General features: G+C 35.8%; 1 protein-coding gene across 1 annotated transcript in view; it reads right to left on the bottom strand.

The window, feature by feature from the left end:
- LOC150095288 (peptidyl-prolyl cis-trans isomerase FKBP1A-like) overlaps positions 1-20,147 on the bottom strand; it is a 93,915-nt gene that overhangs the window by 44,406 nt on the left and 29,362 nt on the right. The window lies entirely within an intron of this gene.

Here is a 20,147-nt window from a genome sequence, read left to right on the forward strand (position 1 = left end):
TCAGTAACTTTAACATATCATGTAGATTGTAGATTTAACATATCATGTAGATTGTTTACTTTAGTTTATATTAAACTAAAGTTTTACTCTAACTGGTAACAACTGGTAGTTGTTTCCATAATTTTCACGATGTAGTATACACAATATTTATAAGATAATACTAAACAGACTTGAGAAGACTATTTTTTCTTGAAGTTAGTAGTTATGGCAATAAAAGAAAATAAGTGAAAGAGAAAACACACCAGGAGAAACTGTTGGAATGTGAATGTTTTGTGCATTCCTCACATTATTACAGTACACTTTTATAAAAAATCAACCACCAATACCATGATTATTATCTTTTCAGATTTAAGCCCGATTAATCCTGACTTCTATGTCCTCCAATGGTAGTACCACAGTATATTTTTTTGGTAGACTTGAATTGTCCACTATTTCAATATGTTTGATCCATCTTTTATCTAATACTGAGTCTATTTTTAGTTCTTTACGTATATTTCTGTGCTTTTTTTTTTTTTTTTTTTGCCCCCATCCTGTTATCTTTTGTGGGAATTTCATTTCTCCATTTTCTATTATTTTTCCTTTTGCACAGTTCTTATAGTCCACGTTTCACTTCCACAGTAGGAAAGGTATTATGTCAAGCCATAACACCAAAACCTTTCAAAAAGGAATCTATCATCTTGCCAATCAAGAAGCTTTTCAAAGATAACCGTATAGTCAGCAGCAGAGCAGATAAGGGTGGTGCCACAGTAATATCCTTAACAGCAGTAAACATGGTCAAAAAATGGATATTCACAGAGACCATTATATTAAGATCTTGTTCTGGCCTCCTGAAATTAGAAAAAACCCTCAGTTCTTCTCTCTTCCTGCCCAATAGGGTACCTAAAATTCACAAATCTAATTCTCCTTCCAAGACCTCCTTAATAGATTCTAAAGATTCCAACTGCTATATAGAACAGTTAGTGATATTTCTTACCCTTTGTCACTGGCCATACCACATTATTTATAAACCTCTGCATTAAGTTCTATTCTCTGTCACCTCAATAGTCTACATCTTAGAATCCCATTTACAATGGAAAAGGAAACAACAATGGTAATTTCTTAATGGTATACAGCAAACCCACTCACACATGCAGATACATTCATAAAGTATTCCATCACTGTCTCCCCCCCCCCTCAACAATATGGTATAATAAAAAGAAACAATAAACCTTACAATCTTTGTTCCAGGAAGGCCTCTCTTGTAGCAGAACTCATACATATATGTCACCTTCCTATCTAATAGCCACAGAATCACACAAAAAAAAAAATCATCATCATCATCATCATCAAATTCCTGCCATGTACCCTCAAGGAGTGTACAGGATATGATAGTACTACATGAAAAAAAAAAAAATTACATCATTATTAATTTCCTATCTACAATTTTCCCCCAAATCAGCCTGTTACTTGTCATCACTCCAACATTATCAGATCTTATATTTCTATCATCTAAGGCACTTTGTACTGTATCAATCCACCTATATCTTGGTCTTCCTCTGGGTCGTTTTGCTGCCAACCTGGCAGAGAACACTTGTTTTGCTAATCTTTCCTCGCCCTTTCTGTTTAAGTGACCATACCACCTGAGATTAGCTCTGCTAACACATTCCTAGATGCTGACAATGCCAAGTTCTTTCCTAATATCGTCGTTTTTAATATGATACTGCCATTGATGCCATCTGTTCACGCCTATAATCTTTCTCAGGACTCTCATATCTGTGGTCTCTAGTCTTTGGTCAAGTGTTTTACTTCTGACCCAGCTCTCGGATCCATAAGTTAAAACTGGTTTGAACACTGTCTTGTATACAGCTAATTTAGTGTTCCGACTAATTTCTCTCTTATTCCATATGAATTTATTCAATTGACTTCCCACCATACCAGCTTTGCTGATTCTGTTGTCTATTTCTATATTTAATTTACCATCTTCACTAAAAATCGTACCTAAATAGCTGAAATGTTTTACTTGTTCCACAGGTTCTCCATTCACAACACAGTTGACATTTTCAATGATTCTGCCTATTTTCATTGTCGTTGTCTTTTTATTGCTGACCTTCATACCATATCTATTACAACAGCTGTTCAATTTAGTCAGAGAATCTTGCAGACTTGTAGTGGATTTATTTAGAAGTATAACATCATCTGCATAAAGCAAAGAGCTGACATTAACATCTCCAATTTTGATATCATGTTTAATACAACTTTCCTTCATAATGTGATCCATATAGATAATGAATAACAGAGGGGATAATGTACATCCTTGTCTCACACCAGATTTAACATTAAACCATCTTCCTGTACTTCCTTCAATTCTAACTGCTGACTTACAACTCAAATAAAGACTAAGTATTGCTTGATATAATGCCCCATTGACACCATATAACTGCAGCGTATTGAATAGCTTCTCTCTTGGCACCTTGTCATATGCCTTTTCCAGATCGACAAAACTTAAATACAGATCTTTGTTATATTCCCATGCTTTCTCGACTATTTGTCGTAAAGTGAAGATCTGATCCTGACAGCCTCTATTTGGTCTGAATCCAGCTTGTTCTTCACCAAGCTTTTCTTCCACAATTCTTCTCAACCGTTTCTCAAGTATACTTGCATAGATCTTGCCAGGAACACTTAGTAGGGAGATACCTCTGTAATTCTCACATTCAGTTTTATTTCCCTTTTTATATATGGGTACTATTAGAGCTCTACTCCAATCATCGGGAATTCATCCCTCTGTCCAGGCTTTCTGAACTATGCAGTGCAGCCACTGTAAGACTCTTATACTACCATACTTCAGCATTTCTGGTCGAATATCATCTACTCCTGCTGCCTTTCCACATTTCAAGCCTTTGATGGCTTTTTCTACTTCAAGTATGGATATGTATTCCTGACTGCATGCCTGGTCAATGTCTTTTACCACTGTGCTGACATCACTGCTTGTTTCATTTAGCAGTTTTTCAAAGTAATTACTCCATACTTCAAGGATATCATTTTCTCCCGTTTTCATGTCACCTTTATCATCTCTAATTCCTTTTATAGCACTCTTTCCTCCATTCTTAAGCTTCTTCAACAACCTCCAGAATATTTTGCCACCTTCTTGATATTTATTTTCTATATTCTTGCCAAAGTCCTCCCATGACTTTTGTTTAGCTAGTTTTACACAGTGTTTAGCATTCTTGCATTTGTCTCTATATTCTCTAAGAGCACAAGCTGACTTATTTGACAGGAACTTTTGGTATGCTTTCTTCTTTTCCTTCACTGCCTCTTTAACTTCCTGTGTCCACCAGGGAGTTCTGATTTTTTTTATCCTTACAGACAACTTCACCACATGCCTCTGTGGCTGAATCAATCAATGTTTTCTTCAGAGTTTGCCACTGAATCTCCAAGGTTTGATTCCTGTTCTCAAACTCTTTCATTTTTTCTTCAATAATCTTTGTGTACTTTAGTCTACAGCTCACATCTGAGAGCTGCTCAACTTTTATTCGCTTTAAAACTTTCTTACATGTTATTCTTTTCAATATGAAATTCAATTTTATCCTGCTCAAGACTAAATAGTGATCACTTCCAATTTCAAATCCTCTGTACACTCTGGTGTCCTGCACCAGGGAGAAAACATCACTATCAACAATAACATAGTCAATGAGACTTTTCTTATTCCTTGCCTCTTCTCTCCATAATAATAATAAATCCTTTTCCAATTCATGACCTTCTCTTGAGAAAGATTTTAATAATACTATCACCATTTTCCACTCTGGGCATACAGAAAAAAATAATTCTCAACAAATACAACTTTTGCAGTTTTCAAGTCCCAGTTGAAACAAGCCACCCTTATCTACCACTCCCTCATTTTTTGATTCCTGGTGTATGTAATTCCCTGTTCTTAATAATTGGCCTACTATGAACAAACAGAAAGAAGAGTACAGAAGTACACACATAAACACACACACACACAAAAAATACATATACAATTACGACTATGGTCCACTGGGTCTTGCAGACTAAGTTCTGGATACTACTCATAAAATCAAGAAAAGTGTGTTTAGAATATGCAGCTGCCCTCAGAAATTAGCCTAATCTGAATATACACAAAATTTCCCAAAATATGGAAAACCCTAATTCTTCGAGATTCCAGTTTACAACTAAGGCTTCTAAATACACATCTACAGATGGCACCTCATCTAGTTAGGACTCTTTTTTCCATGTCCTTCACTTACTTTTACATTGCCTTTGTGTGTGTGTTACAGGCTTTATACTGTGCTCCCTGAAGCTGTCTCTGTGGAAGACAAAATACTGATAGAATTAAATAGTGCTTTTAATCCTTTCCAGGGCTGCTTTATTCCAATAAGCCTCCAGCATGAGTTTTTTTGCCCAGTTTAACACACCCATGCAGTTTATTACATTTTGATCATCTAAAGCATTATAGAATTGACAGACAAGTTTAGAAGAAAGTGGTTCACAAGAAACAAATTATGAGATATTAATTATTATGGCCACAACAATATTCAGTGCGCTCCTTGGAATTACAAATGAGGTTGGTTTATAGTTTATTTGGCACAAAAACTACAAAGGTGTGCCATACTAAAGGTTACAACATTAGCATTTACAGAAAAATAGTTCCACAAAGCAGCATCTCTAGGTAAACAGAACTGCTGCAGAGGGCACAGAAACACAAAAGGTCAGAGGTTTTGACAATAGTGTAAAAATAGTTAACAATATAAGTTAATACATAATATATGAAACACTAAGCCAAGGAATGCAGTATCTACATGTATGTAAGATTATAATAGATGCCTTTATAGCAGTACAAAAATAGGCAAAAAGGGATTATTATATAATATGCATGGATGAAAATTAAATTTAGCAATGCAGTAGAAACAGAATTACTAGAAAGTACACAAATAGGAAAGATGTCCTAAAGCACTACATGATTATTTGAAAAATAAAGTAGTAAATAAGATGCACACACAAAATGCATGTTAAGTGATGCAGTATCTACATATAAACAAAATTAATGCAGAGATTTCAGCAATACATAAATAGATAACTATAGGTTAACATATGTATATACAAAACAAGTCAAGGAAAGCAGTGTCTACATCTAGTAAGATTACAAACATTATTATACTAATACTTAAAGAGTCAGAAAGGAATTATTATACAGCATTGATGCATAAAATTTAAGTTTAGCATTATGGTATTTACATATTAACAAAATTACAGCAGGGTGATACAAATATACAAGATCAAGGCCTATGGTAATACATAATTGGTCAGATTTAACAATGAATAATATGTATATATAAAAGTTAAGTTAAGCAAAAAAGTATTTACATATAAACAAATTTATGGTCAAATGTGTTTGTACAAATTAATTCTTTCTAAAAAATTAAAAACATCATGCAATTTCCCTGAGTGTATATGGCTTGGTTAGATAGGTGAAAATTTCATTCCTCTCTCTTGTGTAACTTTTTGACAATCTACCAGAACATGATGAATAGTGAGATGTGTGTTGCATTTTTCACATATGGGAGGGTCATCAGCTCTCAGTACATGAGAATGCATAAGGTGACTGTGACCTATGCGGAGCCTAGCAAGGACAACCTCCTCCCTTCTCTTTGTACGTTGACTAGAATGCCACTGTTTAATTTCAGGTTTAATGTTATATAATTTGTTTGTTGATGTTTCTTGCCATGTTAACTCCCACTGAGCAATTAGCTTTGATCTTATAAGTTGTCTGTATATGGAACTGTCAAATAGCACGTGGAGAAGGTATGGGCTGATTTAGCAGCTGCATCTGCAGCCTCATTTCCTTTGATTCTGTTGTGGCTGGGAATAAAGAAGAACTGAACATCGAAATTAAGGATTTTCTTTTTGTAAGCAGATGTAGCACTTCATGAAGTACTGGATGAGGATTATACATAGGAGAAGAGATAGCCTGTCAAGAGCTCAATGAGACTGTATAAATTATACACTTTTGGTAGCAGTTTTCTTTTATATGCACAAGTGCAAGCTGAATGGCATGTAACTCTGCTGTATAATTACTGCAGTCAGGTGGGATCTGATTTGAGATAATAATGTCAGGAAACACAGCAGCACAGCCAACAGAGGTGTTAGTTCTTGAACCATCAGTATAGATGGGTAAGAAATCAGCGTGTGCTGCTCTGTGTTCATTAAACAATTGCAGGTAGATGGATGATGGGGTATAAGATTTCTGTAGCTGACAAAGTGAGAGGTTGCAGGATGGTGTGCAAACCTGCTATGGAGGAACTGTTATGTTTAGTGTGGCTAATGTTGTCAACATTTATACTAACAGCTTGCACAGTTTCTTTAATATGCATACCAAAAGGATGTATAGCAGTTTGATGTGTGTGATATTGAGCTTCCCAATGCAGAGAGAAGATACTATTCCATGTAGGGTGATCTGGGAGAGATTTTATTTTTAGAGCGTAATTAAGAGACAACTGTTTTCGTCGAAGTGATAGAGCCGGTTCATTTGCTTCTACATAGAGACTTGGAGTGGGTGAGGTGTGAAAGGTACCAGTAACTATCCGTATACCCTGATGATGGATGGAATCTAACCATCACAGGTTACTCTGTCTTGCCGAACCATAGACTTGAGACCCATAATCCAGCTTTGAACGAATAAGTGCACGATAAAGATGGAGCAATGAAGCTCAAACAGCATCCCACCCAGTAGAGGATAGAGTGCGAAGGAGGTTCAAAGTTCTTTTGCACTTTTCTCTTAGTTGACGAATGTGTGCTAGAAATGTGAGTTTTCTGCCGAAAATGAGTCCCAAGAACTTGGTTCCTGTAGTTACTGGAATAACAATAGGTCCCATTCTTAGTTCAGGATCGGGGTGATGAGTGTGTTTTCGACAGAAGTGTACACAGACACTTTTTTCTGTTGAAAACCTAAACCCATTATTAAGAGCCCACAGAGAGACATGATCAATTGCTTGCTGAAGTTGTCTTTCAATTACCCTCATGTTACGTGAGTGACAGTAAATTGTGAAGTCATCAACATAAAGAGCTTTGTCTACAGTGGGAGGAAGCTGTTCAATGATTGAGTGGATTTTAATAGCAAAAAGGGTTACACTTAAGACAGAACCTTGGGGAACACCTTGTTCTTGAAGATATGGTAGAGATAGTACTTCCCACTCTGACTTGGAAATTTCGTCTAGACAGAAAGTTTTTAATAAATATAGGGAGGAGTCCTTTGAGACGTAGGTTATAGAGGTCTTTTAATATCTCCAGGTTGTGTCATAAGCTTTTTTCCATGTCAAAAAAAAAAAAAAACAGAGACAAGATGTTCTCGCTTCAGAAATGCATCTCTTATACAAGTTTCTAACCGAACTAAATGGTCTAAAGTTGATCAATGTCCACGGAAACCACATTGTGTATTAGAAAGAAGACTGTTGCTTTCTAAATACCAGAAAAGTCTGGCATTAACCATTTTCTCTAGTATCTTACAAAAACAGCTGGTCAGAGCAATGGATCGATAACACAGTCCAACACAATTTTTGCTGACTTTTATATGAGACTTGTTTTTTACTAATTTGGGTGCGCTGATTTCAAATATCAAACCCATTTTTCTCTATCACGTCAGTTTTTCCTCTATGGCATTTTCTTTTTGCTAATTTGTAAGTTTTTGATAGTTTTAAGGAGGCAGTACTATTTAGAGGATCAAAAAAATCGATTTTTTAATATTATTTTCTGAAAGTATGTACTTTTAAAAATCTGTTCCTAACTTTTTATCAAGAAATTCAAAAAATTCCCGAAGATATAGCCTATTATTCAAAGCGGTGCACAGATCAGAATCGGAGTGCTCACCGCTCTCGCTTGTTAGTAAACGAATAAATGCATAAGAACCTGCAATGGCATGTACTGGCGCTTTGAATGCGAGAGAGGCCGATAATTAGATACATAACTACTTAACAATATTCATTACAAATTACAAGAATATTTATAAAAAAATAACAATTTTACTTACACATGAGTTTCAGGGAATAAATTTTTGTTTGTAGCAATTTCTGCTGTGTGTTCTGTTTCGGCAATCCCTATGAATACTCCAACATTAGTCGGCCATCACGTGAGAATCCCATCTTCCATAGTTTTTAAGTCTTGATGAAATCTTTTGCCTTGTTCATTGCTTACAGCACCTAAATTCTCGGGAAATCTATCAAGATGACTGTATAGGAAATGAAGCTTTATGCTCATGTTGAAACCTAGGCGCTGGAAATTTTCAAGCATTGTTTCCACTAGATCTTTGTAATTGCATGCTTTTTTTCGCAACCATTGTAAATGAAGTCCAGGCCTCTTTCTCGATTTCGTTCATAGAGTTGGTGAAATTTGGGTCTCTCATTAAAGTTCTAATTTGCAGTCCATCAAATACACTGGCTTTAATTTTTTCATAACTAAGTTGTGAAAATTTTTCACTGTCACCTTGTAAATCTAAAGCTTTAACATACTGCTTCATAAGACCTAGTTTGATGTGTAGAGGTGGAAAAATGATTTTTTCTCTGTCGATTAAAGGTTGATTTATAACATTCTGTTCTCCAACATTTAAGGATATTCTAAGAGGCCAATGTTTCTTACTCCAGTGTTGGTTTCTAGCTCGACTATCCCGGAAGCATAGAAAACACGGAAACTTTGTATATCCTCTTTGAAAGCCAAGTAAAAAGTTCACCATTTTAAGATCCACACAGATGATCCAGTTATGGTCTGTATATTTTAATAACTTCAGAATCTTTTTAATGTCCTCATATGTTTCCTTTAAGTGGACTGAATAGCCAATAGGAATTGAGCCATATACATTCCCATTGTGTAGTAAGACACACTTGAGACTTCTGCTTGAACTGTCGATAAATAAACGTCACTCATTTGGATGATATTGTACAACACTCATTTCAGTTAGTAAACCTGACAGATTGTTACAGTAAACAAACCCACACTTGTGTTTAAAATATTGTACAAGATTACTTTCCCTGCTACAATAAAAAGTTATCTTCGTATCTTGCTCCAGTAAGTTTTTTTCATTTAATCTTGAAGCTAACAATTCCAATGATTCCTTTGATAGGCCCAAATCTTTTACTAAGTCATTCAATTCCGCTTGAGTAAAACGTTGCGGTTTTACTCAAGCGGAATTGAATGACTTGAATTGAACCCAGAACTAGAAATTAAATTTTCATTGTCTAAATCAACATCCGGGTCTTGCTCCTCAAGAACATCTGGCATATCCCGATCATGCTCGTTCTCAAGTAAAGGAAGTCCTTTATAAATTGGCACGGCTATTTCATTGGAATGAGCAACTGGCCGAATTGCTGAGTCGAGATTTGGATACACAATTTTTTTTCTTATTCTTCTTATTATAACCAGAAGTCTGAACTAAACAAAAATAGCAATCATCTACGTGATTTTTCGATTCATGCCAAAAGCTAACTTTTGGCGTTTTCCCTTGCTCCACTGTCATAAATTTTCTACACAACTTACTTTATTTGGAGACCATGAATTGTCCTGATCTGCAAGTTTTATGTCAAAGTATGCAAAGTACACTTTCTTAATGAAATCAGTGATATTTGTCCTTTGACTGGGAACAGTAAAGCTGCCACAAATGTAGCAGAAGGAATCTACACTATTGACACATTTTCGAGTAGTAGACATGATGTATTTTCTTCACTGCTGACTAACATGCAATTAACAAGACAAAAAAAAACAGAGACTTTATTGAAACATTATAAGCGCTCATCATACTTTCACGATCGATTAACGATTCACTGATTTCGATCGTTCTTTGTCCGCTATGACGCATAAAGCATTCATTTGTTTTAGGCAGCTGTCATCGCCTACTTTTCATCACCTAAATGTATTAGGTCGGTTAGCGGCCTCTCTCACATTCAAAGCGCCAGTACATGCCGTTGCAGGTTCTTACGTATTTATTCGTTTACTAACAAGCGAGAGCGGTGAGCGCTCCGATTCTGATCTGCACACCACTTTGAATAATAGGCTATATCTTCGGGAATTTTTCGAATGTCTTGATAAAAAGTTAGGAACAGATTTTTAAAAGTACATACTTTTAGAAAACAATATTAAAAAATCAATTTTTTTGATCTTCTAAATAGTACTGCCTCCTTAAAACTATCAAAAACTTACAAATTAGCAAAAAGAAAATGCCATAGAGGAAAAACCTGACGTGATAGAGAAAAATGGGTTTGATATTTGAAATCAGCGCACCCAAATTAGTAAAAAACAAGTGTCAGATCATAATCAGCAGAAAAAAAAATTTTTTTTTCTTGGCCAGTGTAATTATTTGCTTGTGTTGGATCTTTTCCTGGTTTTGGGATAGCAATGACAATTGACTTATGCCAAGAATTTGGAAACTCTTCCTCTGCAAGTAATCTATTGTATAATAAGAGAAGAAGATCCATAGAAGATGATGATGGTAGATGTTTTATCATTTCATAATGGATGTCATCAGGTCCTACTGCACTAGGGTGAGATTGTAGGAGAGCTCTTTTTAGTTCCTCCTTGACAAATGGCTAAAGAATGTTGGTAGAAAAATTAAGCCTTTGTTTCTCTTGCTGCTCTTTCAGTATTAAAAATTCTGAGAATATGAAGCTGTTGCTGAGATTTTAGCAAAAGTTTCTCCTAAAGTATCTGCAATAGTTTTGGGATCGGCAAGAACACTTCCATTATAGTCTAAGGTGGACAAACAATGTGTACTATATCTGCCTTTCATTTTCTGGATTTTATCCCATACAATTTTTGGACCGGTCATTTGATTAATTGATGTAGTAAAGTGGATCCATGATTGTTTTTGACCCTCCTGTGAAGACATTGTACAAAGAACAGGAAAGTGATCACTTCCATATATGTTCTCTTCAACATCCCACATGAGCAGCGGAAGAATGGAAGGGGAACAGATTGTAAAATGAATTGCAGAATATCAGAGGGGTAGGCATATGGTAGAAAGTATTGAGTTTATTATTTAGAAGGGAAAGGTTATTATTATCAAGAATTTTTTCAATACTTCGACCTCGTCTATTAGTGTTGGCACTACCCCATAGAGTATTGTGACCGTTAAAGTCACCCATCAAAAGTATGGGTTCAGGCAGTTGCGAGATAAGGTTATCAAGATCAATTTCATTTAACTCAGCATTTGGTGGTAAATAAATTGAACATTCTGTAATAAGGAATCCCACAGAGAAGTATTAAGTTGGACCTGATGGAAAGGAATATGACTGCCCACTAGGATAGCTACTCCTTCATGAGCAGGACCATCTCCAGTTCTATCCTTATGTACAACAGCGAAATTCCTAAAGGTACGGTCCTCACTGGGTCTTAAGTAAGTTTCCTGTAGACAGAAACAGAAAGGTTTGTGTTTCTGCAACAACATCTTGATATCATCAATATTCTGGCGGATCCCACGACAGTTCCATTGTAAAAATTTTCCTATTGTTTTGATTTTATTGACTTGTCTGGTTTTCGAGAGGTTGAGGGTTTACCTTTGTCAGATTTATATTTATCCACTGTTTTAGGGAAGTATGGACAGCCAGTGTCCATCTCTTCCTCTGGTAGAGTGTTCAAAACATCAAATGTGTTAGAGTCAGTTAGGATGCTTAGTTTGCTTTCAGTGGGTATCGAGGTATCCATTTTTTCTGTGCAAGTGTCTGGTGGTTTATCTTTGAGTGAAGTCTCCACCATAATTTTTTTGGCAGATGAGTTTTCATTGAATGGGACCATTTTTGAAGTTGTCTCTGGAGTAAGGCCATAGGTCTTGTGATTAATGCGCTCAACAGAGAAGCATTTACTATCGTAAAATTCAGATATTTTGAAATTATCAAATGGTGGAATATATACATACATGTTTGAGTTGCTGTTGGCACTTTTTAACTGTTACTTTTTCAGCATAAGAGGATCGTAGAACAGGTGTAATGGTGGCTAGCTTTCTTTTTGCATCCTGATATGTTATGTTTTTATTTTTTTGTATCTCTTTTTCATCTTTCCATTTCTGACACACACAAGAGTATGCTGGATGATCTCCCTGACAGTTGACACATTTAGCTTTTTTTTTCACAGCAAGATTTATTTTCATGTTCTTTACTACCACACTGAGTACAGGTAGTAGAACCACAACAGGCAGTTTGGGCATGTCCATATCTTTGACATTTAAAGCATCTCAGCAGGGATGTATGTTCTAACAGGACAGCTGAGATACCCTGCTTTTACAGATGTCGGAGGCCTAGGTGTAACAAAAGTAGGGATGATGTTCTTGTTTGAGACCAGGCGACCATCCTTGTGTATCAGGATGCATCTCACACCGTCACTTCTTAATCTTTAAGCTCTGAACATATCTCCTCATCAGGAACCTCAAGGAGATCCCATTCTGATATCACTCCTCTACTGGAATTGAGTGTTCTGTGAGGTGTTACTGTAATTTGTATTCCACCCAATGTCGTTGCTCTCAGTAGTTTCTTGGAATGTTGTTTGCACATTGTTTCCACGAGGATATCACCAGAACGCAATTTCTTGACAGTTTTGGGAGATCCTGCCAGTCCTTCTAAATCTTTTTGGATAAAGAAGGGTGACATTTTCCAAATTGGTTTTGCACCTGTTGCATGAATGATTAAAAAGGTTGGTACATTTTTGTTAGTATCCAATATATTTTGTTTCTTACTTCTGTTTCCATATGCTGTGTCTATATTATCAATACTTGGTTGGGACTTTGTTAGGGTCCCTGAAAATTTGAGGATGAAGAATTCATATTTAAAGAATTTTTAATTCAGCGCCCAGAGCTCCCCACCCACCATGGAGCCACACATGGACACCCATTGCCCGGCAAGCAAAGAATGCGCTCAGGAGTGGAACGCCAGGGCTACCCTGGACGCTATACCAGCACTGCAGTTCTAGGATCCCGACCCCGGACCATGGGGTGAGAGACTTACTGCAACACCGTTGACCCTTGCAGGCAAGCTCACTAGCCGACTGATCCTGGCTGGGCCATCCAGGACCATCTGTCTTCCCAAAGCAGAGGTCAAAGTAGTGCAAGACTACCAGGATCTCCCTTTCCGGATGTCCACGTGGTGGTGGTGTGGAAAAAGGATAGTGAAAAAGACTCAGGAGAAGTAGAGCAAAGAAAAAGAGGAAGAATGAAAAGGGCCAGTACCATCACTGGGAAGTCCCCTTCACCACGAACAGGTGCCCCACATGGAGGGGTATAAATGAGGAACATAAGACTCCAATGTACGTCTGAAATACAACAGGCCTCCTAAAAGGTTTTGAGGTTCTAAAAGGATGTGGGTGTGTGTGGGATGGATAAGAACGATTTACAGGCGGCCACTATGATTATATGTGGGAAAATGGTTTCTCACATATAATCATAATCATAGTGGTCACCTGCGGAACCACACATAATCATTGATAATAAAATAAATAGATTAATCAGCCTCTTTATATCTTACATTGCCTATGTTCAAAATAAAGATTAGTGGAATTAGCCAAATTAATGCAGAGAAAATAACAATTTCTTGTTAATGATAAATTATCTATGAAAGGTTGCAAACCTATAGAGTACAACAGTCCTCTATAAGTGAAATTTGTGTTAGATTATTCAGAAATTCTGTACTAGTGCTCAGTGGCGCACTCAGGATTTAATCTTGGAGGGAGCCGAGTACTCAAAATTTAATCTGGGGGGGGGACCTGAATTGAGTAGACAAATTGAGAATAAACATTATGCATTCATACGACCTATGACTGAGCATCTGCAGAGACCGCCAATACATGTTACCCATGATCTCTGCCCCGGCTCAGGCAAACAAAGTATCGCACAATGGCTCAGGCAAACAAAGTATCGCACAAGCACTACTTCGTTCACCTTGGGTTCACAACTGCCGTGATTCCAGAGTGTATTCCCACCTTATGTGACTGCTAATTCATAAGCAGGATAGAAATAGAAGACGCGACACAACATAAATAAATTTAAAAAAAAAAAAAAAAAGAATTTTAATTAGGAAAAGAGTTTTGGAAAATTTTTTAGTCTTTTTTCCTTTTCTTTTTTTTTTTTTTGGGGGGGGGGGGGAAGGTCCCCCTGCCCCCCCCCCCCCTCCCTGGGTGCACCAATGCTAGTGCTGGATGTCTGAATTATCTAACAGCAAGGATTCAGCGATAAGCAGGTTAGTGAGTTCATCGCAAGTTCACCTTGCAATGAAATTCACCTACCAGTTAGCCTAAAAGAATTTTCACTTCACATTCATGCCACAGCGGAATTCAAATCCACAGATTGTTTAGTTGCAGAAGAAACAACTAGGTCAAACTTCCTTTTTTTTTTTTTTGACGAAATGATTTCCAGAACAGATATATTCTGCTGAAATATACAGACTCGAAATTTCACTAAATTTATTAAATTTTTGTCTAATGTCTAAGTTACTTGGATGACTTTCAAATGAATATGAATTTAAGCATGATGAACAATTACCATTAGAGAACACTCTTTAACGATTCATAATTAGTTTTTAAAAATATTATGTTGTGGTATGTTCAAGTCAAAATATAAAAATCAATGTCAATAAAAATGAGTTTATATATATATTATTCATGAAAAGAATATTCATGAATAATATATATAATTCATTTAAAGATTAAGAAAACTAATAATTTCATGCCGGCTGGAGCATCGCCTGGTTAAACAAGGCCCGCGTTGTTTTAACCAGGGAGAACAGCGAAAAGTCAGCTACTGGAACAAATCTGAAAGCACACCCGCAACTCAACATCACCAGAGTTAAAGATCGGTACTATCAACATAAGAAGCCTGAATGGTGAAGAAATGGAGCTAGCTGAGGAATTAGATAAGTACCAGATCGACATAATAGGGGTGACTGAAACAAAAAAGACAAAAACTGGTAAGATCTTTCTGAGCAATAAACACAAAATGTTATATTCAGGCGACGACAATCAAGGAAAAGAAGGGGTAGTCATAGAATTCAACAATAAATACCAGGCTAATCTTCTTGAATGGCAGGCAGTCTCAAGTAGAGTGATGTGGGCACATATCAGAATGGGGAACTGGACAAAAAACTTATTTATGCCTGGTCCCACAGAAGGTTCTACTCAGGTAGAAGTGGAGGAATTTTTTGAGTCTTTAAAGAAAGCAACTGACACAATGAAAAAGAAAAAGTTGGTCCTTGTTGGGGATCTAAATAGCAGAGTAGGAAGTGATTATCAGACATACAAAAATGTTTTGGGAAAATTTGAAGAAAAGAGCAAAGCTAATAATAATGTCAAATACCTGTTGGATTTCTGCTCAGGACATGGACTGGTTATTACTAACACCATGTTTCAACATAAAAATATACACAAATTCACATGGAGAGATGAGGCAAGGAATAAGAAAAGTCTCATTGACTATGTTGATAGCGATGTGTTTCTCCCTGGTGCAGGACACCAGAGTGTACAGAAGATTTTAAATTGGAAGTGTTCACTAATTAGTCTTGAGCATGATAAAATTGAATTTCATATTGAAAAGAATGACATATAAGAAAGTTTTAAAGCGAATAAAAGTTGAGCAGCTCTCAGATGTGAATTGTAGACTAAAATACACAAAAATTATTGAAAAAAAAAAAAAAATGAAAGCGTTTGAGAACAAGAACTAAACTTTGGAGATTCAGTGGCAAACCTTGATTGATTCAGCCAGAGAGGCATGTGGTGAGGTTGTCTGCAAGGACAGAAAAATCAGAACTCCCTGGTGGACACAGGAAGTTAAATAGGCAGTGACTTATTAGGCAGTGAAGGAAAAGAAGAAAGCATATCAAAAGTTCCTGGCAAATAAGTCAGCTTGTGCTCTTAGAGAATACAGAGACAAATGTAAGAAAGCTAAACACTGTGTAAAACTAACTAAATAAAAGTCATGGGAGGACTTTGGCAAGAACATGGAAAATAAATATCAAGAAGGTGGTAAGATATTCTGGAGGTTGTTAAAAATGCTTAGAAATGGAGGAAAGAGTGCTGTAAAAGGAGTTAGAGATGATAAAAAGTGACATGAAAATGGGAGAAAAAGATATCCTTGAAGTATGGAGTAATTACTTTGAAAAATTGCTAAATGAAACAAGCAGTGATAGCACAGTGGTAAAAAACACTCAACAGCATACAGTCAGAAATACATATCCATACTTGAAGTAGAAAAAGCTATCAAAGGCTTGAAATGTGGAAAGGCAGCAGGAGTAGATGATATTCGACCAGAAATGCTGAAGTATGGTGGTATAAAAGTCTTACAGTGGCTGCACTTCATAGTTCAGAAGGCCTGGACAGAGGGACGAATTAACGATGATTGGAGTGGAGCTCTAATAGCACCCATATATAAAAAAGGGAAATAAAACTGAATGTGAAAATTACAGAGGTAATTCCCTACTGAGTGTTCTGGAAAAGATTTATGCCAGCATATTTGAGAAACAGTTAAGAAGAATTGTGGAAGAAAAGCTTGGTGAAGAACAAGCTGGCTCCAGGCCAAACAGAGGATGTCAGGATCAGATCTTTACTTTACGACAAATAGTTGAGAAAGCATGGGAATATAACAAAGATCTGTATTTAAGTTTTGTCGATCTGGAAAAGGCATATGACAAGGTGCCAAGAGAGAAGCTATTCAATACGCTACTACATTATATCAAGCAATACTTAGTCTGTATTTAAGTTGTAAGTCGGCAGTTAGAATTGAAGGAAGTACAGGAAGATGGTTTAATGTTGAATCTGGTGTCTGACAAGGATGTACATTATCCCCTCTGTTATTCATTATCTATATGAATGACATTATGAAGGAAAGTGGTATTAAACATGATAACAGAATTGGAGATGTTAATGTCAGCTATTTGCTTTATGCGGACGATGTTATACTTCTAAATAAATCCACTACAAGCTTGCAAGATTCGCTGACTAAATTGAATAACTGTTGTAATAGATATGGTATGAAGGTCAGCAATAAAAAGACAAAGAGAATGAAAATAGGTAGAATCGTTAAAATGTCAACTGTGTTTTTAATGCAGAATCTGTGGAATAAGTAAAACATTTCAGCTACTTAGGCATGATTTTTACTGAAGATGATAAATTAAATATAGGAATAGACAACAGAATCAACAAAGCTGTTATGGTAGGAAATCAATTGAATAAATTCATATGTAATAAGAGAGAAATTAGTCGGAACAGTAAATAAGCTGTATACAAGACAGTTTTCACTTATGGATCTGAGAGCTGTGTCAGAAGTAAAACACTTGACCAAAGACTAGAGTCCGCAGATATGAGAGGTCTTGAGAAAGATTAGGGGCATGAATAGATGGCATCAATGGCAATATTATATTAAAAACAAGGATATTAGGAAAGAACTGGCCACTGTCAGCATCCAGGAATGCGTTAGCAGAGCTAATCTCAGGTGGTATGGTCACGCTTAAACAGAATGGGCGAGGAAAGATTAGCAAAACAAGTGTTCTCTGCCAGGTTGACAGAAAAACAACCCAGAGGAAGACCGAGATAAAGGTGGATTGATATGGTACAAAGTGCCTTAGATGATAGAAATATAAGATCTGATAATGTTGGAGTCTTGACAAGTAACAGACTGATTTGGAGGAAAATTGTATATAGGAAGTTAGTAATGATGTAAATTTTTCATGTAGTACTATCATATCCTGTACATAGCAGGAATTTGATGATGATGAAAACTAATAATAAAATTTGTTACTTGATGAAAATGATTTAAAAACATATATTGAAAGATTACCAACTAAAATGCTTTGTTATGAACCAAATTTTTGACTTTGAGATTCATTTTTCAGGGAAATACATGAAACAACTTATGACATGACTTACCTTGTCAAGTAAAGTGGCACTTAAAAAAAAAAAAAGTCCAGGAGCCCATAAATTTGCCTTTTATTAGTTAGTGCTTTTGATTAATTGTTCATAATCTTCACAGATGTTTCAAAGTGCTGGTTCTCATTAAAGATAAGACAGAACATAGAAGCTCTTTTCTTTAATAAAGTGATCTCTCATTCACTAGAATTTCCAATGAATGACTTCAATTAACTAATCTTTGCATAGTTTAGTGTCTCAACTGATTTCTAGTACAGTAGCATGTATATTATGGTGCTCCTTAATTTAAAAGTTTAGTCCCCCCCCACACAAGGCACCCTTTCATTTTGTTCTATAAAATAAATAAAAAATTCAGCAACAATTTTAATAAATTTATTGAATATTTAGAGGTTGTGATGGTATATCAAAGATTATGTACTGAAATAGCATAATAAGCGAAATACAACATACAAACATATTTGCAAACCTGAATATGTTTTAACAAATCACATAGAAAGGCTAAGGTGCTAATGATGATTCATAATGTTTTATGGTATAAATGACATGAAGAGAGGAAAAAATACATTTATTAAACACTAATATTTTGCTGGTTTTTACACATCATTAGAGCATAATTATAACTATGATAGGCACACAGCACTAAACGAAGTAATTGAGGAAAACAATTTAATATAATAACAGAACTGTCCTTCCAACAATCTTTCTCTAATCCAGAGTAATTTAATAATAAGGTGTGACACCTTTTGGCAACTGGTATATGAATATATGACTTCTGCGTTACTTCAACCTTAGTATCACCCCTGGGTCTGGCTTCCACTGAAGAGACCTCAATAAAGATTGAAAAAGGTATGGGTAGTGACCCTTCCCATAATGCAAAGCATTATACATTTCTACAAGGAGATGCCTTAGTATCCCATAATGTAAAGCACAAGTGATGTGAAGTCACCTTTATCATGAGTCGCCCCCAGTCCTGAAAAAACTTCAGGAGCCAACTTCGTTTGCTTACACTTGGATAAAGGATTAAACCAAGTACAAGTATCTATCCCTTGCTTATCGCGGTTTTGCTTAACAAGGCGAAATTAATTGCAACAATCCCTTGATGTATGCAGCAAGAGTTTTAATTAATGCATCTTTAAATTTACCAAAATTCCACTGCATATGACATCATTGCTACTACCCATGGACATGGGCAACATTGCAACTTTCAAAGCCTATTTTCTTAAAAAGACATTCTCAAAGGCAGTAGAAATGATAACAGGAGAAAATGCGATTAGGCTCCAAGAATTTTGGAAAAATTTTAACATTAAGAACGCGATTGAAAACATTCATGATTCGTGGGGTAAGTGTCTTCTAGCTGCATGAGAGCTGTTGGGATAAACCTTTTGCAGAATGCACTAATGACTTAGGCAGTTTCCAAAATCCTGTGAACAATTGGTTGAAGAAATCGTTGCAATTGGTGAAGACCTTGGTTTTGATGCAGAAGATGTTAAAAAATTATTGGATTCAAATTCAGAAGATTTCGGTCACAACGATCTTCTTGAAATTGAACAACAACGTGCATATAAAGACAATGAACAAATGGAATGTGAAGATGACGTTCCATCCAGTTCAGAAACGCTTAAGCGATTCTGAACTGGATGGAATATTTCACAGTTTAGAATCGGTTAAGCAGCCAGTAATGGATATGGATGCAGATGTTAATCGAAGAATGCTTGTTTGCCAAAGTCTAGAGAGTCATTTTGCTTGTTATTGTTGAACTTATGCTGATAGGAAAAAAAACTGAAACTGTTCAAATGACTCTTGATAACTTTTTTTTTTATATAAAAAATTGCAGTAACTAATGTTGGTACAAGCATTTAGTAAATATTTACACTGCATTCATTATTTATCTTTCCTAAAAGAGTACCATATAAAATGAATTATTAATACAGTAATCGACCATGGACGAATTGTAATTTTTACCACTGATTATTATATTTGATTAACACGATTTTGATATGCGTGGTAACATTGAGGGATTAGTTAATCACGTTAATCAAGGGATACCTGTATATAATTTCTTGGTATCTTTAATTTATAGTATAATCAAGTGAAGAAACTTGCAACAATAACAAGTAGAATCAGGATATGCAATGATATTTACTTAATTGTAAAAAATACTGAAGACATCAGAAAGACATTCAAGAAACTCAAAAATTTTACTGAAGAAAAACCAAATATTTAAAAGTGTGCAGAAATGACAACCAAGCGGAAAATGATCACTTTGTTATTGATAA

This window comes from Typopeltis vanoorti, chromosome 20 (genome assembly GCF_054136105.1).
Source record: "Typopeltis vanoorti isolate ZY-2024b chromosome 20, IOZ_Tvanoo_1.0, whole genome shotgun sequence".
NCBI lineage: Eukaryota > Metazoa > Arthropoda > Arachnida > Uropygi > Thelyphonidae > Typopeltis > Typopeltis vanoorti.